Source organism: Myotis yumanensis, unplaced genomic scaffold (assembly GCF_028538775.1).
Source record: "Myotis yumanensis isolate MYYU_CA2020_CCGP unplaced genomic scaffold, mMyoYum1.0.hap1 SCAF_2, whole genome shotgun sequence".
Classification (NCBI taxonomy): Eukaryota; Metazoa; Chordata; class Mammalia; order Chiroptera; family Vespertilionidae; genus Myotis; species Myotis yumanensis.
The window spans coordinates 18,879,718-18,904,506 of record NW_027223753.1 but is presented as its reverse complement, the minus strand read 5'-3'; positions in this window follow the sequence as shown (position 1 = coordinate 18,904,506).

The window sequence follows — 24,789 nt, the reverse complement described above, 5'->3', positions numbered from 1 at the left end:
GGAAATGCAGAGCCTGATGGAAATCCAGTCTGTGCTCCCAGTCCTGATGCTGTCCTGTCTCCAGCACATCCTTGAAGCTGACCTTGAAGGTTAATAAGTAAATGCCTGCTGGCGAAGGTGTCAGGCAGCGCCCTGAACTCTGGGGAGGCAGCAGTGACTGAGCCGGACGCAGAGCCCTGCGGGGCTACCGGTCCCATGGGTGGGGGACCCGGGAAGTGAATTGTCTCTCACAGCACAGGGAAGAGGCAGGAGAGGAGAAGCTCGGGGGCGCAGGAGCCCAAGGAGGGAAGGGGAGACCGAGGCGGGAACAGCATGTGCAAAGGCCTGGTGACTTGGGAAGTGTTTGCGGGGGGAGCCAGGCACCACTGGGCAGGCCAGCGGCTGGGCTGGCTCAGAGCCTGCTCTCCTCACACGGCATGAGCATGGGGCTTTCGTGATGAGGGCTGCCTTCAGGATGAGCCCTCCACACTGGGGGCGATTCTATAGACAGACCACCCCTGCTTCCCGTCCCATCCCCTCTCCCTCGGAGACTGTTCCAGTCCATTAAATGATGAAGCAGCCTCATTTTGGAAGCTTGCAGCTCATTAACTGGGGAAGAGGGAATGAGTGAGGGAGACTCTTAGAGCCCTCCCCAGAGGCCCTGCCTGCTGCTCCAGCCCCCGGGGGCTGGGAGGGGCTGCGGTAGCAGTTCTGAGACCCCAGCTCCGCGCCTTGGGGAGACCCCGCGAACTGCGTCCTACTCACCAAGGTACACAGCCCCATGTGGCCTCCCCACTGGGCCCCTTCAGTCCTGCGTGGTACGACCAGGCGCTGGCTCTGAGGAGGCTGGCGCTGAAGACCCAGGGCTGTGGAGACAGAAGAGGGACCCACATGCCCCCCTTCGTCAAGGGCGCCTTCTCCCAGCCTGGGCAGCAGGGCCCGCCGATGCCACCATGGAGGCAGGCACAGAGGGACCTTGGCAGGGCTGGAGCAAGCCTTTGGAGGGGAAACCATTATTGTCCGGCCATGGGGTGAGGGGCCAGGTGCTGGCTTTGGGCCTGTGTCTCTAGCTCTCCCTTTCCTGACGTGGGAGAGGGAGGCAGAGGTCTCACAAAACCTGGAGGAGACTGTGCCTGGCCCCAGGCCAGGACTGTGGTTAACATGCTCCCTGTCCCATCCTCGGGCTGCCTAACCAGGGCCTACGTGTGTAATCCACCCCCGACCTCCTGAAGAATAAAGATGGTAGGACAGGAGGACCCAGGTGGCCTCCCCATCGCCCACCCACTGGACAATGGGAAGGACCTGGAAAGGTAGGGCTACAGCAGAAGCAAGGGCTCAGAGGTAGGAGTTCTGATGGAGTAATAAGGGGTTAGTGGGGGACAGGCCTGGGTGAAAGACAGGACCCACGCTGGGGACGAGGGACGGATGTCTCCGTGCACAGGGCAAGTGGCATGTTCTGTAGAGCTCAGAAGGCCAGGGACTCAAGTCCCAACAGGCCGATTGGGTGGTTCCTGTCACCTCTGACTCTGCACCATCACTGTCATCATCTGCAAGGGCAACTGAGGCTGGTGCCCTGGCCCACCCTCCAGGGGCCACAGAGGCTTGGTGGGCAAGGAGGCTAGCTGGGACAGGTGGGGCAGCTTCCCGGTGAGTGGGTGTGTCGGGTTGTGCCGCCAGCCTCTGCCCTGAGGGTCACTTCTAGCCCCGGCGTCAGGCCGAGGCTGCCAGTGAGGAGGCCTGGCCAGAGCCCAGGGCTGGTGGGCACAGGTGCCGCTGTGCAGGGAAGGGCGCGCAGCAGGCATGCTGTCCCAGTGGAAGGGTGTTTGCGAGGGCTACGTGTCCTAGTGCATCTGGCAGCACGAATCCCAGCACATCTCAGCGTCCAGAACTTAGAAGCATGGAGTTTTGGAGTCACGTACACCCAGGATTTGGGATTCCGAGAATCTCAGAATTTAGAATTGCAGAGGCTCAGAGCCCAGAAAGTGAGATGCGAGGCAGTTCAAGGACATCCCGACTAGTGGGTTTCAAATCTTTTTAAAGCAACAAGATGTGTCTTCAGAGCATCAACTGAACCTCCCCTGGGAGCCAGCACACGGAGCCGCTGAAGGCTAAGTCTCTCGATGGAGCTTGATGGGGACTTCGGAGGCGCCTCTTCTTGCTGCCTCCCCCGCCCCCATTGCCCACCAGGCAGCCCTAAAACACCATGGTCCACGCACCTTAAATGAGGATGGAGATGCTGAGGCCCAGAGGGGGCATGGGCCTGCCACTCCACCGGCTCTCCACCTGGGCTCTGGCTCTTGCAGCCCCGGCTGCTGCCAGGCTGGGCGCACATGGATGAGTTGGCGCTGGGTGTCTGGGCTGCCAGGAGCAGATAAGCAGGATCCAGGGGAGGACAGAGAACTAACTATCCAGGGCTCCTCCCCTGAGCCTGGCCTGAGGCCAGGCGCTGTCAGTAGAGAGGGGTAGGGAAGGGCGGGGGTAACCTGTCCAGGGCATTAGGCTTGCTTTTTCCCTGCCCTGCTCTCAGGCCAGCTTCAGGATTTGTTGAGTAACTACTATGAGCCAGGAGCTTTACACACATCCCCCTTTAGGATATCAGTTATCGAGCACCCACTATGTGCCAGGCACTGGGGATAGATACATCAGAGAACATTTCCTTCATGGATGGATCCTGACCCATGAAGCAGGTCTGACTCTCTTTTCCTAAGTTACTTGCCCATGTCACTGGCTGATAAGTGGCAGGGCCCAAATTGAATCCACGCCCAATTACAAAGCCCGTGCTTCCCACATGGCCGGCACATAGTAGGTGCAGTAGGTGGCAAGTCCCTGTCCTTCTCCCCAGCAGTGGGTATGGAAGTTGACTCTGGGGGCTGGGGAATGAGGTACATAAGAAGGGGTGTAAGAGAGGGCTCAGAATTGGGGGTGGTATTTGGTGTTATTTGGCACCTCAAAATCCAATTCCTGCCTCAAGGGCACAGGATTGACGATGGGAAGGCCTGGGGAAAGGGGAGCTGCTATCCAACCCAGCAGAGGGATCGTTGACTGATGTTTAGTTCTTTACACAGAATCCTCTCACCAACCCTGAGAAGCAGAAACTATGGTCCCATTTTACTGATGAGAAAACTGAGTGACTCCATGTCTGACTCCATGGCCTCCTGATTCTACTCTGCCATCTATTGTTTTCTCTGATTTTTCAAACCTTCTAGAACAGTGGTCGGCAAACCACGGCTCACGAGCCACATGCAGCTCTTTGGCCCCTTGAGTGTGGCTCTTCCACAAAATACTGGCTCTTCCACAAAATACCGACTTCTGCACATGGGCCACAAAGTTTCAGTCGCACTGTACATGCATGCCTGCATGTGGTATTTTGTGGACACTGAAGGGGCCAAAGAGCCGCATGTGGCTCTCGAGCCACGGTTTGCTGACCACAGTTCTAGAACATTCCTCCCACCATTGCTTGTCCCTTCTTGCAGAGCAGGCTCAGATGGTCCTGGGCCAGCCCAGAGGATGGTGTTCTCTCACCTCCTCCTCCCTGGACCCCCTACTTGCATCGACATCCCCCAATGTCACACTGGCTTTTCCAGCAGCCACACCCCCATCAACTCTCGCAGCCTCCCGCTCAGCTTTCACAGGAACCGCTGACAAGGCAGCTCTCCCTCTACCTGAGCACTTAATTTTTAACTTAAGTGCACAACTTTTCCGAGTGTCCATATTACATTCCATCTGCTTAGTCCCATCCTGAGATCAGCGGGAGGCCTGTCGTGTTTGACGTCCCTCCGAGGTTCTGTCCCCTGTGGACCTGATTGGTTGGTGTTGCTAGTTCTTCTGAGTAGGCTTGGGGGGAGGGGGGGGGGCGGGCACAGACCCTGTGGTTCACACTGGTGACCCCTCCTAGGCCAGTGTCCACTTGTGACGGGGCCTCCTTGGGCACCATTATTCAGCCAGGTTGACTAGCTGTCCCCTGTCCATGGTTCTCTCTCTCTCTTCCCTGTGGTTTGCTGGTGTCTGACCTGTTCCTACCTCTCTCTGTCCCCTTTCCCATCTCTCTCCTTGTCATTGTCCTCTTACTCTCTGTCCACCTCCCCTGTTTCCTCCTTCTCTGTATCCTCCTAATTCTCTCACCTCCTCTTTTCCCCTCCTCTCCTCCCTTTCCCTCCCTTCTTCCTCCTCCACCTTTTCTCTTAGGTTGATGGTCAAGGTCACAGCCAGAGGCTTCTCCTACCTGCTTCCAAATTGGTCTTTGTCTGTGCCCTGGGCCACAGTGAGGGTGATGCCCAGAGCCATGGGTATGGCTGGGAGTAGGAGGGAGCGCTGCTGGATCAACAGAGGAGATGGGAACAGCCTCACCAGTTATTGAGCACCTGCTATATGAGAAACGGGGATCCAGTGACTGGGGGGGACCAATCTGGTGTCACACACATCTTAGCTGTGTGACCCGAGGCAACTTGCTTACCCTCTCTGGGTATCTAGGGCTGCCATGAACCTAAATGAGACCGTGCGTATAGATTACTTGGTGCCATGCCCGGCTCCAGAATGCGCTCGGGCAATCCTGGCTGGCACTATTTGTATGAGCTGGGCCCTCTGCCAGGAGCTTTTCATATACCATTTCATTAAATCTCTTCTTTTTATGATGCAATATTTTATTTGTATAAAAATTCTACATAACAAATGTGAAAATTGTGAAGCATAATAATAAAATAAACTGCCATGATTCAGAGCTTGGGAAGTGAAAGGTTTCCAAGAGAAGTGAGGCCCCCGGGCAACCCTCCTCCCTGCACCCCACAGTCTCCCAGAGGGCACCGCTGTCCTGCATCCTGTGTCGTCCTGTCCACCCTTTCCTTTTGGTCTGACCGAATATGTCTGTACCATCAACAAGGCATTGTTCAGTTTTGCCTCATGTGACCTTAATAAAAATGGCCTCGTTATGCATGGATTTGTCACTCAACATTGTTTCCAGATTTGCTTGTATAGATGTGTGTGCCTGTGGTTCACTCGTTTCACTGATGAATGGCATTTCATCATACGAATATATCACGTTATATATCCATCCTCCTCTCCATAAATATGAGCTGTTTCCAGTCTTTGTTCTGTGTTGGGGTTTTTGTTTGTTCTTATAAGCACTCTTGCACGCGTCTCTGATGGCCTGCGCCGGAGAGTTTCTGGGGCATATTCCGCACGGGGAACTGCTGACTTGTGGGATCTGTGTTGGTTCAACTTAACAAGATGGTGCCAAGTTGTTTTAGAAGATAGTGGTGATCGTTTCCACGCCCAGCAGTAGAGTGTAAAAGTTTTCTCTGCTCCACATATAGACCTAAACTTGTCTATCCTCTAAATTTTCGCCAAAATAGTAGGTATAAAATGGTGAGTCTCTTTGTTCATAATGTTCATTTCTTTGATTACTAATGAAACTAAACATATTTTCCAAAGATTATTGGCCTTCAGGTTTCTTCTGTGAAATGCTTGTTCATGTCTTTTATCTAATGTTCTGGTTGTTGTTATGATTTTTAGGAGTCCTTAATTCATTTAAGAATAGCCATTTATTGACTCCATGCTACAAATATCTTCGCCCCATTTGAGACTTGTCTTTTCACTCTGTTTGTAATCTTTGGATAAACAGAAGGTCTTTATTATCAGTTAGTCAGTTTTCAATCTCTTCCTTTTGTGGTTTGCAGTTTTAGTGCCTTGGTAAAGACATCCTCCCCTACCCAAGGTCATAAAAATAGTCCATCGTTTCTTCTAAAATAGTTAAGAGCTTTGCATTCCACTTCAAATCTCCATCCATCTGGAATTGATTTTTGTGGTGTCCTGCATTGGGGGGTTGATTTTTATTTTCCCATGTAGATAACCAGTTGTTGCAGGATAGCTCACCCCTCTCAGGGACAACTCCATCATGTATCCCTTCCCCATAAGCATGTGGGTCTGCTCCGGGCACTCTGTGCTCCTCCAATACGCTCATGCCACTCACCACGGCTCTGTAAGTCTTGATGTCTGAAATGGCAAGCCCCCTACCTTGTTCTTCAGTTGTGTCTCAACTATTTTTCTCCTCATTTCTTCCTTATGAATTTTATAATCAGCTTGTCAAATTCCTTGAAAAATGCTGTAAAAATTTATTGGAATCTTATTAAATCTGTCAAACTATTTAAGAAATGTCATCTTTACAACATGAAGTCTTCCCATCGATGAAATATATAGGTCTCCATATTTAGGTCTTGAGTACCTTTTAATAATTTTCTCCAGAACTGTCTTCAAAATTTTTTGTTACACAGGTTCTTGTGTCTCTTTATATTTTTATATTGTTGTTGCAAACTATGATTTTTAACTATTGCTGGTAAATAGAAAAAAAAATGATGTTCCTATTTTGATCCCCTCTTCATACACTCTGTTTGTGTTTCTTATTAATTCTAATAATTTGTCTGCAGATTCTTTTGGATTTTGTATGAGTGGGGTCAAAGAATCTTAGAATAATAGCACCTTGTTTTTTCTTTTCTTATCCATTAGCCCTTCGTTTCATTTTCTTGCCTTATTGCACTGGCTGTGGTTGAGAGGTTGAAACTTTCAATGTAATATTAAATGGAAGGGGCAAAAGAAGCTTTCTGGTCTTGTTTTCCTGATTTTTAAAGAAAATTTTCTACATTCCAGCATATGCTGCAAACTTTTGATAGAAGTATTTTACTAGGTTAAAGAAGGTTCCTTCTATTTCTAGTTTGCTAAGAATTGTTGTTATGAATGGTGTTAAATTTCCCAGATGCATACAGTGAGAGTAATCTGTTAATATGGCAAAAAATTAAGTTATAGATGTTTCTAATGTTAATTGAACCTTAAAATTTCTGGGATAAACCCAACTTAGTCACGATGCATAATTTTGTTTTTTAGTAATTTAATAGTGTTTATGACTTTTACAAATATGATCCTGGTGTATATATAAACTAATCTTTTTTCTTGTAATACCCTTGTCTAATTTTTGATATCAAGGTTATAGAAGTCTCTTAAAATTCATTAGGAACTATCGCCTTCTTTCTATTTTCTGGAGTTTGGGAGTAATATGCTACCTGAAAGTAAAGACCCCTATAGAACAATCTAGGTCTGGCATCATGTAGCTCATCATAAACATGAACTTCATTCCTAGTAGAATGGTGGCCGTCTGGCACAAATCTCAGTCAGTTGTGCTTATTTCACTTCTTGATACTCACACATTCTACTGACACTCTGTGCATTTACGTTACTGATGAGGAAGAACTGAAAGGTAAAAGAATCATGGCTGGTCCTATCTTTCCCTCAGCTTCTAGTCACCGTTTTCAGCATAAGCAGATGCTAAAGATCTTCTCCACAGTTAACATTTGATGAGAAAGGCGCCCATGGCCCATCACTGCCAGGAAGGACTCACTGTGCCTATTGACAGAGGTTGACTCTTTCCCTGGATGTTCAGGCTTCACTCTGTGTCTCCCACACTCTGGGCAACTCCAGGAGCTGGAGAGAAGGCAGGAGGTAAACAGGAAAGAGAGTGATGTGCCTGGAATGTTCAAGGCTCTCGCCTCTGCTGCTATTTCCTGCTGTTCCTCATACTCTAACCACCTAACCATCGAGCCCGGGTTACGGTCAGAGAAACCGTAACATCATAAACCGTGGAGTCACGAGAAACCTTTGATCTCTTCCCTTGCTCTGTTAGGAAAAGGACTGAGATACTCATAGGCATCTCAAAGGCAGTGGCTTAAACAAATTAAAATTTTATTTTTCTCTCATGTAAGAGAATTCTGGACATGAGCTCCAGGGCTTCTGTGGTGAATTCATGCACAATTTTGTCCATGTTCCAGACTCCCTTCTTGATTTTGCTTCACTATCCACAGCACATGGGTTCATTCTAAATATTATCTCATGGGCACAATACAGCTGCTGGAGCTCCGGCAGTCACAGCTCCATTCCAGACAAGAAGGAAAGGAAGAGCGAGAACATAGAGGCTCCTGCATAAGCTCCCATCAAGGAGCTTTCCTGGGAGCTGTAGCCATGACTTGTATTTATATTTCATTTCCACCACTCCCCTAGCCACTTATCTACCAGAGATAGAAGAGAGACTTGCATGTTTACCGAGACACATAGATATGGCCAATTGCATCAGATTCCACAACTAAGGGAGAAGAAGAGGTAAGAAGCTAGAAGATGAATGGCAACCTGTGCTCCCACCGGGACCAGGATATTTAAATAGGGAAAAGCAATCCTGAGATCAGAGCTTAATCCAGAAAGTTCTCTCATGGGATAAGGCGATGTAGAGGCCTTTCTTACCTACATCCATTTCAAAAAAATTAAAAACCATATATTAGTAGTAGATGCTCGTTACAGAAAATTTGGAAAGCACAAAAAAAAAAACTAGAAAAGAAAATTAAAATCCCCTGTAATCCCCCACCAGGGACAACAACTGTCGGTATTTTTGCATGCATCCTTGTGGGCTTTATTAGTCCTGTGTGTATATCAACAAAAGTTGGAATGTACTCTATATTCAGTTTTATGTGCGGCTTTCTTCTCTAGCCTTTAATTTATAAACATCTCCCGACATAAATTACGTTTGAAAGTTTCATTTTGAATGGCAGCGCAATATTTCATCATAATTATTTTTCATCCATAATTGATTTAGCTAATCCGCCACTGTTCGGCATTCAGATGGCTCCCAGCATCCGGCCATTAGCAGTGACGCCGGGTGACCGGCTCTGCATGTAGATCTTTGTCTCCTTCTCCGATTAGTTCTTTCTGGCAGATTTCTGGCCTCACCCAGGTCAAAGGGTTAGACATTGTTAAGGGTACTGATACCTCCTCGGAAGTTGCCCTCCTGGAAAGCTGGCCTGGACTCCACCCCCACGTAGGGTCTAAGAGCATCCTAAAGGGCTTCTGAATTTCCTGTGCCCATCCTCCGGCATCCTTGCCCTGACTTGCCTGCCTCAGCCTCCTCGGGAGACACAATAGAAAACGATTATATTCTGAAATACTTAATATGTCTTTATCTGGAAGTATTTTTAAAAGTCAGCATAATTACTCTAGACCCAATTAAGTTGAAATTGCAGCCAATTACACATTTAGGGTGAAATGGGGGCTGCTTTGCAGGTTGGGGTGGCGACGGGGCTTGGCTGTTGATAGGGAGCCGTGGGTAACAGCACAGGCTGGGGAAGCTGCATCAGCTCCCTTCAGAGGAGGGCATTCCCAGGGGGAGCCTCAGTGCCGTGCAGCTCTGGGATTGCACCAACGCCCCCGGAGACCTGGACTCTGAGTGTATTACTGGTCAATTGCTGCATAACCCATGGCCCCCAAACTTTTAGTGGCTGAAAGAGACAAACAGCCTGCAAGTAAGGTGTCCCCATGTGACAGCTGCCCCAAACTCACTCACCTGGTCTCTCCAAAGAGCTGCTTCATCCCGCCTGCCACTGGGTGAGCCCGCCCTATGTCCTCCTCTGTGTCTCTGAGCCTGTCCTCTTGTGTGTAACATGGAGACAGAGACACCTGCCTGCTGTGAAGATTAGAGAGGATGGATGGAAGCTTCTGGCACAAGCTGGGCACATAGTAGGTGTTCAAGCAATGTGAGTTGGGGTCATTGTTAGAGAAGTCACTTGTCCAACGTCCCAGAGGCAAGACCTGGAGCCCTGTCTCCTACCCCAAGTACAATGCATGCTCTAAGCACCTGGCTTTGGACTACACCCCTGATGGAGGACAGAGTTTGCATAACTCTACACATGGGGTATCCGTGCTGGGCCTCAGAGGCTTGTCCTGCTGAATATGAATAGAGACAGTTTCCCAGTCTAAGCCAACCTTTAACCTAATATAGCCCAGTGAGGCCAATGGTTGTCATCTTGTGGCCCACTAGTACCAGAGGATTTTTTTCATGCTGAACTGAGCTTCCGCCTATCTCCAAGTCCTCCCAACCTGGTGCCTAGACATCATGCCTTCCTCCACCCAGATCTCTGGAAAAGTTATGCCACTACCAGGCCAGAGCATCCTGGGTGATGGATGGTCTCTCTTCAGTGTTGGCTGGGAGATGGTCCTCTTTAATCTGCTGCAGCGTCACTAAGACATAAACCATTTGCTCCTTGGGGCGGCTGATGGCCTTTAGAAACTGCAAGCTAAACACCGACCAGAAAGGGCTGCTCAAGCTTAACCCTCCCCTTCTGAGCACAGGCCCAGGCCTCGGCCAGATGGCCCTACGGATCACTAGCCTGGACTCACAGGGAGCCCGCTCTGTCCCCTTTCCAGGCTCTTCTCAGCCTGGTGAGCAAGTGGTTTTAAGGGCAGAGGAAAGATAAGAGGAGGAAGGGAATTCTTGAGGCTCTTTGTTCCAGTGAACCCTCCCCCCAGGCTGGATAGAGAGCAGAACACTGGGTGGGGGATGGCAGGGGTGTCACACTGGAGGTGACTTTGGGCCACTCCCTTAACCTCTCTGTACCAGGTTCCTGCAAGGTGAAGGGGCTCGGGGGGGGCCTCCCAGCTCTGAGCTTCTGGGGTCTGTGTTCCATGGCAAGAAGAGCCTGGTGGTCTTCCTCAAGAGGGGTGATATGTCCATGGACCCCCTAGGTCTACACTAAAGCCCTGCTTCCCACTGGGACCACATGTGACCAGGTCAGAAGGCCACCCCTGGGGATAGAGGGGAGTGGGTGACCTGAATGAGCTGACAGAGGGAGCCCATTACCCAGCATTCCCTGGGCACGTAGCACTTTGCTGGGATAGCCCCCCCCCCCCCCCCCCCACCGGCCACTCAAACACATACACACAATACCCCATGCCAGCCTCATAGCGAATCTGCAAGGAAGGGGTGTTACCCCACTTAACCGCTGACAACACTGAGGCTCCAAGTGTAGAGGGACTTGTCCAAGGTCACACCAAAAGCAAGTTTCTACAGGTCTGTCTGATTCCCAAACCCGAACCTTACCCATCATACCAGGAGCGCACAAGAAAATGTATGCTCCCCCTCCTCCCCATCTCCCTGCTTTTGTGCACTCAGTCTCCCCCTCCTAGCAAGCCTTCCTGTCCTCTATCCAAATCCTACCCAGCCCAAGGCCTGTCTCCTCCAGGAAGTCCTCCTTGATGCCTGACAGCCAAACCCCCAATGGCTCCCCCCAGCTGGTCCTCTGGTTGTTCAATTTCCCAACAACTGGATTTTGCTGCCATGAGGCCCACACACAAGCATGAGCTCATCTCATTATGTCACCAGATTAATCAATATTTACTGGACTCGGAGCCAGGCACTGTGGGGGCTGCAAAGGGGACAGAACAAATGTCCAGGGAGCACCTGCAGATGCCCCTACCCCATGCCCAGTGGGAACCTTGTGGGATCCCGGTAGGTTCATCACCCTGTTGGGAAGATGAGGAACCCAAGGCCCAGAGTCAGGGAGGAGGCTGCTCAGCTCCTGCAGGGAGTCAGTGGCTGGAATTCAAAACCAGGCCGGACTCCAAGTTCACCTGCCCGTTACCTGCTGCAGAATTCTGTAAACCTCCTTGGCTGGGGCAGGCTTGGTCCTTTAGCCTGGAACCCTCTGGTCTCACAAGTGGGGTCAGATGGCCACAGCTGTGCAGAGCACAGAACAGGGAGCAGCCAGGCAAGGCCCTTACACCACCCCCTCAGTGACATGCAGGGCTGTCACTCCTCAGTCACATGCAGGGCCCTGTCACCCATAAGTGACATGTGGGCCCCTATGATAGCCATCAGCGACCTGCAGGACCCTTACATCACCCTCAGGGACACACAGAGATGTCAGGCCACACTTCAGTGACACACAGGGCCCTGTCACTGCCCTCAGTGGCATGCAGAGCCCTGTCACTTTCCAGTGACATGTAGGGCCCTTACATCGTCACCCCTCAGTGACTCACGGAGCCCTGTCAGCGCTCAGTAACAGGCAGAGACCTGTCACCCGCAGTGATATGGGGGCATTAAGTCACCGCTCAGTGACACGCGCCACCTCTGCTTACTCTCAGCTCGGCCCCAGGCTGTGCCTCCCCCTGGGGACTCTGTCCACCCTTCCTCCAAGCTGGCCCCAGCGCCCTGCTCTAGCTGAGAAGCCACAAGGCATAAAGTAATCCACCTCCAGGCTTCTGGCTCCAGATGCTCTCGCCCCTGCCTTCTGGGGCTGGTCCCTCACCAGCTGAATGTGCGGAGAAATATTCAAGGAACAGATGGTGCTGCTGGTCCCGGGCTGTGGGAAGGTGAGGTCCGGCCCTGGCACTGGTGCTGGGTGATGCAGTTCATCCTTGGAGCTGGTAACGACGTGCCGCAGCGTGAAAGGGTGTGCATGTGTGTGTGCATGGGGACAGGAAAGCCCTCTGTGCCCCCAGACCCTTGACTGGCGCTCGGGGCCATGCGGGCGGCTGGGGTGGGTTCCTTGCTGCTGACAGCAGCCTCACTTGGTAATAAGGGTCAGCTTATGGGCGCCCCGGCGTGACCTCGCAGCCTTTGTTTTCTCAGCCTCGATTAGAGAGAGAGAGAGAGGTTGAGAGTCAACATCAAATTCTAAGCTGCAACAGCCAGAGGGGTTCACCAGATCAATGATGACTCTTCTCACTACTGGGGAAACTGAGGTACAGAGGTCTCACAGCCGGCTAGTGTCAGAGCCGAACTAACCTAGGAGTGCATCCCTGTGAGACGGTGTGTGTGTGTGTGTGTGTGTGTGTGTGTGAAAGAGAGAGAGAGAGAGAGAGAGAGAGAGAGAGAGAGAGCCCATGGCTGCCCTAAGTTGGGTGACAGTCCCTGCGCAGGTGGTGGTTTGGTTCTGTCTGCACCAGGCCCCCTTCTCAGGAAACTCCCTGCTCCTCCGCTGGCACGCGGTGGGGAGAGGGAGAGGCAGAAAGCCCATTCTTCGATTATGGAATGAAAATTACATTTACACTCTTTGCAGGGAGGTAATTTTTCCTAATCACTCACCCTGCTGCACGGATCTCCACAATTTGATTACGTCTAATTAGATTAATTGGATGGAGAATGATTTCTTTTCTCTCAGAAAATGAACTACAGAGAAGGGGCCCACGGAAGGCCCACTGACTCCCCACCTCCAACAAGCCCCTGGCTGGGACTGGGCTGGTGAGGAGGGGCCAGGAGTCTGGGGCCAGGGTAACCCCTTCCCAGGCCTCCCCCTGCCTGATACCAGCTTTTTCACAGCTTTGCTCATTGTCAGTAATAACAGCTGGTGGGTACTGAGCACATGCGCCTGGCACTGTGCTATGGGAGTTATAGAATTACTAGAGGCCCGGTGCACAAAAATTTGTGCACTCGGTGGGGAAGGGGGGGTCCCTCAGCCCGACCTGTGCCCTCTTGCAGTCTGGGACCCCTCGGGAGATAACGACCTGCTGGCTTAGGCCTGCTCCTGGGTGGCAGAGGGCAGGCCCAATCCCTAGGTGCAGCCCCTGGTCGGGCTCAGAGCAGGGCTGATTGGGAAGTTGGGGTGCCGCCCCCTGTCATGAACAGAGCAGGATGGATCGGGAGGTTGTGATGCCACCCTCAGTCATGCTCAGGGTAGGGCCGATTGGGAGGTTGGGGCACTGCCCCCTATCGCACTCAAGGCAGGGTCGATGGGGAGGTTGCGGCGCCACCCCCTGTCACGCACAGAGCAGGGCCCATCAGGGGGTTGGGGCGCTGCCCCCTGTCATGCACAGAGCAGGGCCCATCAGGGGGGTTGGGGCGCTGCCCCCTGTCACGCACAGAGCAGGGCCAATCAGGGGGTTGGGTGCTGCCCCCTGTCATGCACAGAGCAGGGCCCATCAGGGGGTTGGGGAGCTCCCCGCTGTCACTCACAGAGTAGGGCCCCGATAGGGGAGTTAGGTCACTGCCCCGTCACACACAGAGCAGGGCCAATCAGGGGGTTGGGGCGCCGCCACTGTCACACTCAGGGCAGTGCCGATGGGGAGGTTATGTCTCTACCCTGTCACACACAGAGCAGGGCCGATCAGGGGGTTGGGACGCCGCATCCTGTCACACACAGAGCCGCAGGGCGATCAGGGGGTTTGGGCGCTGCCCCCTGTCACGCTGATCTGGTGCCAGGAGGCCTGGCAGCTCCGCTGATCCCGGTGCTGGGAGGCATATTACCCTTTTACTATATAGGATAGAGGCCTGGGGGTTTGCTGGTTTGCCCTGAAGGGTGTCCTGGATCAGGGTGGGGGTCCCCACTGGGGTGCCTGGCCAGCCTGGATGAGGGGATGATGGCTGTTTGCAGCTGGTCACACACCCTTCAGGGTGGGGGTCCCCACTGGGGTGCCTGGCCAGTCTGGGTGAGGGGCTGAGGGCTGCTTTCAGGCTGGCGGTTGACTGAAGCTCCCAACAGCTCCTTTTTTTCTTTTATTTTTATTTTATTCTGGGCCAGCTTTAGCTCTGGCTCTAGCTCTGAGGCTTCCGCTGCTGAAAGCAGGTATCTGGTTTGTTTCGGTTCTATAATCGAAACAATGTATAATTCCAGCTCTGAGATCCCGGCTGGTTGAAAGCTGGTTTCTGGGGTTTTGTTTAGCTTCTATATTTGTTACAATGTTTCAAACTGCAAGGTCAGAGGCCGGCAGCGGCAGGCGGGGAACGTTGGAGTCCTCCGTCACTGAAGCAAGCAAGCCTCCTGTTAGCTTCAAGCTGCCTGGCTGCCGGCCGCCATCTTGGCTGGCAGTTAATTTGCATATCACCCTGATTAGCCAATGGGAAGGGTAGCGGTCATACGCTAATTACCATGTTTCTCTTTTATTAGATTAGATCTCATTTAGTGCCCCAGCAGCCCTTGTAGTCACTATGACCCCATTTTACAGATGAGGAAACTAAGGTTCAGCGGCAGGAAACACCTGGCCAAGGTCATGAGGCTGGGGATGGCGGAGCTGGGATTTGATCCCAAGTCATTTGCATGAGGTCAACCCTTATCCCACCAGTCACTCTCAGCTCAGGGGTCCTTCCTCCACCCTCCTGCTGCCTCTGTAGGAGCATTTGCTGGCTGTTTCTCCGTCTCCCCTGGGCCTGGGCTGTGAGCTTCCCAGTATCAGCCTGGCTCTCAGCTACCTTTGGGTCTCAGCTATCTTTGATCCTCAGAGACCAATGTGGGGCCAGGCACGTGGTGGGCATTTGGTCGGAATCTGCTGCCCAAGGTGGGGGATGGCAGCCCTGCTGGCTGCTGGGCCCCTCTCTCTCACCACCCTCACCCCCGCCTGCTACCTATGCCCTGATTTGCAAGTCCTTTAAACCAAATAGAGTTTTACAGTTCATTTGAGCTCATCTCAGCTGCCCTTTCTGCAAATCTCTTCCATAAATTGCCTGCAGAGTGGCCGGCATCCTGCTGGCAGCTCCCCGTACTCACCCCATCCTAGGTCTCCAAACCCCCAGAAGAGGACAAGAGGGGGGCATAGGACATCTGGAGAGGATGGCTACATCGAGCCCAGGACTCCGCCAGATCAAGACGCCACCGTGGCCCTTCTGGCCTCTTGGGTCGCACAAATGAGGCAGAGAGAACTGCTTGGTCCCTGAGCACCGGCGGGAACTCTGGGATGAGTGTGGTGAAGCCCACACGTGCCGCCTCATCTCCTGCCGGCATCCTGGCTCTTTGCAGTGCCTCCTCCACTCCAGTGCCTTCAGGCCTCAGCTCTTTTTCCTCTGCTGACACTTCTCCTGCCTCCACCCGTCACTTGTCTAATTCCAACTCACCCTCACGCCCTGAGCCTCTGCTCAGGTACCACCTCCTCCAGGAAGCCTTTCCTCACCCCCAGGTGAAGTTAGGGGCTCCTCTTTAGGATCCCCACAACCTCCTGCGTACCCAGCCCTGAGCAGTGATGGCATGCCTACCTTCATCCTCCTCCCCACTGACCGATTTCTCTAGACCGGGAGCTCCTCAAGAGCAGAGGAAGCCTGAGACACCCCCATGTGCCCCATGAGGCGCCTGGGAGAGAAACCATCCCCAGGGTCATGCTGGGAGATTGGTATCCAGGGAGGCAGAGGAATGCAAAGCTGCTGTGCGTAGCGTGTGCGTAACCGTGAGCTGACCTCCCACATGACCGCTTACTCATCTCTCTCTCTAACTGTATGTCTTAAATCACTGTTTCTTACCCCTTAAAAGAGACAGTAGAGGGCGGAACAATTCCCGGAAATCTAAACTCTGGTCAAGGAATTCAGAGACTCTGGGAGGGACTGGTGCCTGGCCTTCTGCCTCTGCTCCTCCTGGGCATCCTAATAGATGTAGGTCCCCATTGGAGCCAGTTAAGCTCTGCCCAAACAGCATGAGCAGGCTGCCCCCTACTGCTCCCCACAGCTAAGGCCACCTGGCCCCACAGGCAGGCTCTCTGCCCGAGCCCTGGATCAGTTCTGACCTGTCGCAGGTTGCTACATCTAACAAATGAAGATAGGAAGAGTACTTACCTTACAGGATTCAGTGAAACGATGAAAATAAAGAACTTAGCATAGAGCAGCGGTTCTCAACCTGTGGGTCACGACCCCTTTGGGGGTCAAACGACCCTTTCACAGGGGTCGCCTAAGACCATCGGAAAACCCATATATAATTACATATTGTTTTTGTGATTGATCACTATGCTTTAATTATGTTCAATTTGTAACAATGAAATTGGGGGTCACCACAACATGAGGCACTGTATTAAAGGGTCGCGGCATTAGGAAGGTTGAGAACCACTGGCATAGAGAGTGTACATGGTAAGTGTTATACAAGTTCATTGTTACTGCTGTCATTATTATCCCCTAGAACAGGGGTGGGCAACCTTTTTGTGAGTGCGTGCCAAAACCAGCAAAATCTCTGACTCAAAATTCTTCTGTGTGCCAACTCTAATTTTTTGAGAACATGTTATGACTACTTGATATCTCTTAAGGTGTACGTATGTGAAGAACTTTGAAGAAATAATAAAATTCATTCGAGCCACAAAAACACAGAATATGATGATGAAAAATACATTTATTTTTTAAGGTATACATGTTATGTAAAATTATTTATTTATCTAAGATGTACCTACACTGAATTTATCTGAAAAATAAAAAAGTCGATATTAAGAAAAAAATTGTAAATGGAAGATTATAAGAGAGGGTTTCACATGCCAGCAAAAGTTACTGGAGTGCCATGTTTGGCACGCATGCCAGGGGTTGCCCACCCCTGACCTAGAGCTTTTCTATATAACTAGAGGTCCAGTGCACAAAATTTGTGCACTCTGGGGATCCCTCAGCCTGGCCTGTGCCCTCTCTCAGTCTGGGATCCCTCCTCGGGGGATGTCCGACTGACAGCTTAGGCAGTTGGACATCCTTAGTGCAGCTGTGGAGGCGGGAGAGGCTCCTGTCACAGCGCTGTGCTCGCCAACCATGAGCACTTCTGGCTGAGTGGCGCTCCCCATTGGAAGCACAATGACCACCACGGGGCAGCTCCTGTGTTGAGTGTCTGCACCCTGGTGGTCAGTGCACATCATTGTGACTGGTTGTTCCGCTGTTTGGTTGATTTGCATATTAGCATTTTATTATATAGGATAGGGAGGGGCAGTGCTTCAGAAGGCATTCACACACCCAAGGGGCTGACAACCTTCTTGGAAGATGTGGGGTTTTGGGGAGGAGAGGAGTAGGGACACTGGGATATATCTTAGTCAGCTCAGCCCACTATCAAAAATACCATCAATGGAGTGGCTTAAACAGCAAACACTTATTTCTTACAATTCTGAAGGCTGGGAACTCCAAGATCACAGTGCTGGCAGATCTGGTGTCTGGCAAGAGCCCGTTTCTTGCTTGTAGATGGCTGTCTTCTTGTTGTGTGTTCCTGTGGCAGAGAAGAGAATGAGAAAGCAAGCTCTCTCCTGTCTGTTCTTCTAAGGGCATTGATCCCATCATGAGGGTTCCACCCACAGGTCCTAACTACTTCCCAAGGCCTCATCTCCAAACACCATCACAATGAGGACTGGGGTTTCAACATAAGAATTGGAAGGCAGGGGTGGGGGGACAGACACAGACATTCAGTCCATAGCAGGTATTTAATGAAGTAAGAAATGCCAAACCAGAATCCTGATACCAACTACTTTTAATGAACTGTGTTACTTTAGATGAGTCATATAACCTCTCCAGATTCCATTTCCCATGTGAAAATAAGACTTCTTGTTTAATCCACACGGTTGTAATTTAATTTCTTTTTCTTTTTTCCTTCCTTCCCTCCTTCCTTCCTTCCTTTCTTCCTTCCTTCCTTCCTTCCTTCCTTCCTTCCTTCTTTCTTTTCTATTTTCATCTATAAGTATAGATTCATGTATTTCTTAGTCAAATGGAGACAATATAAATGGGTGTTATGAACTGCATATTTGTGTCCTCCCAAAATTCATATGTTGAGACCCTAACCCCCATGAGATGGCATTAGAAGTTGGGGTCTTTGGGGATAATTAGGTTTAAATGATGTCATGATGGTGAAGTCCCCATGACTGAATTAAAGTCCTTATAAGAAAATGGACTAGAACTCAGCCTTAGCCAGGTGAGGCGACATACGATAGCAACCTCCTGTGAACCAGGGAGAGAGCTCTCACCAGAGCTCCATCATGCTGGCACCTTGATCTGGGACTTCAGACTCCAGCACGGTGGGAAGTAACCTTCTGTTGTCGAGTCACCCAGTCTGTGGTAATTTCCATAGAGCACCCCCAGCTGATGGAGACAATGAGGATATTAGATGGTGACATTTAAGGACATTTCTAGTCCTAACTGACCCTCGTCTTTGACTCGGCCTTTCCAAGATGCACAAAGTGTTGGGCTGTGATGAGAAGTGATGCCTGGGGGAGGCCATGGTGTGCACCCACTGAAAGGAGTTGGACGCTTTGCTTTGGGCCCGTCCCGGCTCTTAATGCACATTGGACCTCCTTTCCTTTCCCAAATTATGCTCAGGCTCTTTGGGGCCTCTCAACCTTGATATTCAGACAGCCACCACTTTCCATTTGCTCACCACACTTCAGCAAGATGGCATTCTTTCCTAGACCATGATTCTCCCCCTGGGTCTTACATGCTGTCCACTTTGATAGGAATGTGCATTATCACATAGGATCCTTTCAGTCGCAAGGGACAGAAACCCAACTCAATATGATTAGGCCAAAAGTGGACAGTTTAACTGGCTCTTTCACCTGAAAAGTCCAATTCAGGTATAATTGGAGCCAGAGAGCTGAATGACATTTTGGGAATTTTCTCACTCAGTCTCTTAGCTGTATTTTTTTTCATTGTCTTTATTCTCAGGAAGGTTCTGCCCTCTAGGTGGGAGATGGCCACAGGTAGCTCCAAACTTCTAGCCCACAGGCTTATCACACTTCCTTGCTGACAGATTAAGCAAAAGTCCCCGGTATTTTCTCTTATTGGCCCAGCTTGGATCATATGCCCAAGCCTGAACCACAATTGACCAGAAGCAGAATAATTCATGGTTAGCCAGGCCTGGGTGGTGTGTTTATTCTGGAGCAAGAGCTTGAGGTCAGCCCCGCCCACATGGGCTGAAAGTAAATGGGGGGGTGGGGGTGGGGCGTTATTTGCCAAAGGAAAATTAGGGCATGTTAACTGAGGAAGAGATAAAGACACTGGGCAGATTTTTTTTTTTAACAGATGGCTTCTCTTTTCTGTTCCCTCGGCTATTTTCCACTAATCCCTTCAGGTTTCAGCTTACATGGCACTTACTCCAGGAAGACCTCTCTGATTTAATTATCTAAATCAGGACCCTTCAATCATTTTCTCTCCATTTTTAGCTTTCAACATATTAATAGCTAACATTTATTGAGCACTTATTATATATCAGACACTGCATTAAGTGTTGCACTTGTATGATCAAAATTTAATTCTCACAGCAACCCTAATAGCTAGTTATTTTATGATCTCATTTTTCTAGATAAGGACCTGAGGGCTAGTTAGGTCAAGGAACTTGCTCTCACAGCCAGGATGTGACAGGGCCAGGACCCACACCCAGGCAGGCACTCCCAGAGCCCACCCTCTAAGCAGGCTCTCCACTTCCTTACAATAACCACACCGCTTACTTCTATCTGCATGTACTGCTGGTGTGGTTATTTGCTCAATGGCTGTCCCCTCCACTGGATTCCGAACCCCATAGAGACAGGATCCTGTCTGTCTCACTTATTGTGGGATCCCCAGCCCCCAGTGGGAAAAATGAGGGTGACCAGCCCCATCTTCCACAGGGGGAAAGGGGATTTAGAAAGTCGGTACAAAAAAAAGGTCTCATCTCTTCTCTTCCCCTCGTCCTTGCTCACTCCCTCTGTCCTTCCTTCACCCTCTCCCCTCCCTCCTGCCCTTCCTCCCTCTCTCTACAGCTCCCTGGCACCCTCTCTCTCTCACCATCTCCCATTTTTCTGCTTGTATTCCATACTCTCTCCTCCTCCTCCTCCCCAGCCCCTACTCCCCAGATAATTAAATGATACAATGGAATGTGTTTTATTTGCATTTGGCTCAGAGGCCTTAGTGCTTTTGGCTGCATGTTTATTAAATGGCTCTGCTTAGGGGGACATAATGAACCGATTTTATTACAACTGTCATCTCTGCCCATCCCAGGAGGTGATTATCTATTCACTGGGGAGACAGAGAACTCAGACCTCAGCTACTAGTGCATAGGGTTTGGGGTGAGGAAGGAGAGCGTGGGTCTGACTCAGGAAGGGCCTGAGCTCTGTTTGTGACGGGGGAGGGGGAGGGAAGGCCAGGTTGGGTGCAGTCATCACCCCTATTACTGCAGCACCCACATACCTGTGAGTCTCAGAACTCCCGTTGGCTTTGAATCCCAGGGTCCAAACCTCCTGGGGGCCATGATTGCAGGGAGTCTCCCAATTCGTCTCTGCACCAAACACTCCCCGTAGACGCGATGATTGGCCCTCACTCTAGGACCACTGTTTATTATGTGTGTGTGCAACTGTGATTATGATGACAGAGAAATTCATTGAGAAGCATCGTGGGAAAGCGTTCCAATGAGCATTTGTCCACTCAGATGAGCAGTGTTAGTGACAATAGCATCGGCCATTGGACTCGGTGATTTCCCTGGAGGATCTCATTTAACCCTCACAACCACCAGATGACTTGGGTGTGGTTATTATCCTCATTTTATGTATGAGAAAAAGGAGGCTCAGAAAAGTGAATAGGTCCAAGGGCATGTAGCCAGGACACAGTGGATTCAGAGTGTGGACCCGGGTCTGCCCACACCAGCACCACCGGCCCCGCTGACTACCACCTGCAGTTTAAAAGGACAGGCCATGCCTGGGTGGCATGGCTCAGTGGTGGAGCGTCTATCTATGAACCAGGCGGTCACGGTTCGATTCCCAGTCAGGGCACATACCCAAGTTGCAGGCTCGACCTCCAGTGTGGAGCATGTGGCCGGGGGAGGGGGGGAGGGGGGGCAGCCGATAGATGATTCTCTCTCATCATTGATGTTTCTATCTCCCTCTCTCCTTCTCCCTTCCTCTCTGAAATCAATAAAAATATATTTAAAAATAAAATAAAAAAGGACAGGCATATCATCCATGAGTTCCACGGTTTATTTTATTAATACTAAAAAAGTGTCCTTGAACACAAATACCACAGTGGTAGGTGATGGTTTCTACAGAAGACTCACCTTCCTCTCCATGGTTAAATTGGGTGGGGTATTCAAAGCATCCCCGTTAAAGCAGAGTATGCATGGAGGCGCAACCTGTGACAAGAACACGGGCCTTCCCCTGGAAGCAGAAGCTGGAAATTCCACTTGCCTTGTAGGTCCACCAACTTGCAGGATGAGACTCTGGGTTTGGTGTTCAGAAATCTCAGCCCTGTGACCACAGGAGATGAGGGTCTTTTTTGTTTGTTTGTTTGTTTGTTTTTTTAAAATACATTTTATTGATTTTCCACAGAGAGGAAGGGAGAGAGACAGAGACTTAGAAACATCGATGAGAGAGAAACATCGATCAGCCGCCTCCTGCACATCCCCCACCGGAATGTGCCTGCAACCAAGGTACATGCCCTTGACCGGAATCAAACCCAGGACCTCTCAGTCCGCAGGCCGAAGCTCTATCCACTGAGCCAAACCGGTTTCGGCTGTTTGTTTATTTTTTATTGCTGACATTATTACAGATGCCCCCTGTGTCCCCCCCCACATACACACTTTCCCCATCCACCCAGCCCCTGCCCCAACCCAGGCAGGAGATAAGGTTCTTTTTAGGGCAAACATAGAAACTTTCGGGTTATTTCTACAATCCTCGAACTAGGAATTAGAATCCCGAGTTCAGTCTTTTTTCTCCACTTTTTTCAGCAACATTATGGGTAATCATCCAAGCTCATTACACTTGTTTGTTTCACAAAAGAATGTTCAAACGTATCATATAGATGGTCACTCAGATCCTTGCTTCTTAGAAGTGGGTGATTATGAGTAGCCAGGGGTGATGTTCTGCATATCTCTATTGCCAGGTCAGGCCATGACAATCAGTGCTCACTTCACTATTGGAAATAGAGCTATTAGCATCATTAAATCTAATCAGATTAGAGAGCCAATTCCAAAAACCTCAGAACGGATTCAAAAATAATGTATTTTTAACATTAAAATTCTATCCCCTTTTTAAAATCTTTATTGTTGCAAGTATTATACATGCCTCCCCCCTTTTCCTAACCCTCACCTGAGGATATTTTTCTATTGATTTTTAGAGAGAGTGGACAAGAGAGGGAAAGGCAGAGAGAAATGTCGATGTGAGAGAAGCACATCAATTGGTTGCCTCCTGCACGTGCCCAGACCAGGGCCTGGGCTGGGGAGGAGCCTGCAACCGAAGTGCATGCCCTTGACCAGAATTGGACTTGGGACCCTTCAGTCAACAGGCCAATGCTCTATCCACTGAGCCAGATGGGCTAGGATACATATGTCCCCTTTTTATCCCTCTAAATACTCTTAGTACCCAAATCTAGTCAGGGTTCTCTAGAGAAACAGAACAAGGAGGATGTATAAATATAGAAAGAAAGAGAACAATTATAAGGAATTGGCTCATGTGGCTATGAAGGCGGTAAATCCAAACCTGTGGTGTGGGACAGCAGGCGGAGAGCCGGGGGAGCTGGGGGTGTGGGTGACGTCTAAAAGAAATCTGCTGCGAAGTTTTCTCTCACTCAGAGAGGCCAGTCTTTTTGTTTTACTCAGGCCTTCAACTGATTGGGGGAGGCTCACCCATATATGGAAACAAACTGCTTAGCCCACAGTTCATCATTTAAATGTTATTCCCATTCAAAACCACTCTAGTTCACACCTGTAATTAACCATCACAAGAGCTGACCACAACAAAATGAGGTAACATTCGTGAGCACTTACTGCATGGCCAACTCTGTACTCAACGCTTCAAGTACTTTATTTAACCCTCAGGACCTCCCCAGAAGTTCTTTAAAGGCTCCTCTTTTGTTCCAGGAAACCAAGTGTCAGAGAGGTTAAGTTACTCACCCAGTGTCACACAGCTTGTAAGTGGGAGACTCCAAGTTTGAACCCAGTGCTGCCTGCTCCAAGGCCCATATCCCCAGCCACCACAAAGGACTGGCAGGCCTGGGACCATGGCCATAGAGGTGAGGAGGAAGGGCTGGTAGAGAAATCTGAAAGTCTGAGCTAACAGGAGATGGAGACAGCAAAGTTGGCCAAGATTTAGAGTTGAGTATGAGGAGAAAGTAGGAGAGAGGTCAGATTTGAGAGAATTGGGGTTATGGTTATGGTTATGGTTATGGTTATGGTTATGGCTAGGGTTAGGGTTAGGGTTAAGGTTACAGTTAGGGAGGAGAAAGTAGGAGAGAGGTCAGATTTGAGAGGAAGATCGTGACCTCAGTCATGTTAGAGGCAGAGAAAAGGCAAGGGGCATTTCTCCCCCTACTCTCTCTCCAGGATCATCTCATGGGGGTGCGTGTGGTTTCTGTTCATTCCTGAGATTCCCAAGTTAACATCTCCAACCCCAGACACTGTTCTCTGTATCAGTCAGGCCAAATGATACCTAATGCCACCTTCGCCTCCACACTGTAATCGCTCCCCTTGTCCCCACCCCCTCACTTGATCATGCCTGAATCTTGATTCTGCAAGAGTAGAACCAATAATACGGTTAATTGTCTGGGTCTAAAAATCACCCTATGGGGAGACCAGGTGTGCAGCCCTCGCTTCTGCTCCATCACCCACCCTCATGCATCCTGTGACACTTTCCATTTATTTCTCAACTAGAGGCCCGGTGCACAAAATTCGTGCACTCACGGGGGCGGGGGGCTGGGGGAAGGCCCTCAGCCTGGCCTGAACCCTCTTGCAGACCAGGAGCCCTTGAGGGATGTCCAACTGACGGCCTAGGCCTGCTCCCCCTGGGGCAAACAGGCCCAAGCCAGCAGTCAAACATCCTTAGTGCTGCCACGGAGGTGGGAGAGGCCTCTTGCAGCCTTTCTCTGGGTGGGAGAGCCTGAGGGCAGCAACCTCCTTTCTCATTGGTAGAGCTTTGAATCTAAGGAGACCAGAGAGAACTTGCTTGTTTGCAGATGGGGAAACTGGGCCCCAGTCTCTCTCTGTGTGGCCCATCAGAGAGCTGACATCACAGTGCATTTGGAAAAATACAAGGGCCTGCGGGGAGAACTAGAACCTGTGCACCTGGGGTAAATGTAAGAATGTTACCCTATGAGAATGGACAGATACACTTTTTAAAAAATAAGTTTCAGGTTTCTTTCTTCCCAAACCCGAAGCTCTCACAGGGCAGATCAGGGAGATTCCTAAGAAAGCTTTCCTGTGAGCTGGCCCCGCCAACTTCCCCCTAAACCATAAGCCTTCATCTGCAGAGCAGAGAAACAGAAACTGTTGCCATGGTGCACTGGTGCAACTGGGGAAAGGCAAGAGGATAAAAATAAGTGCTAGCCCTGGGGAGGGGCAGGAATAGTTC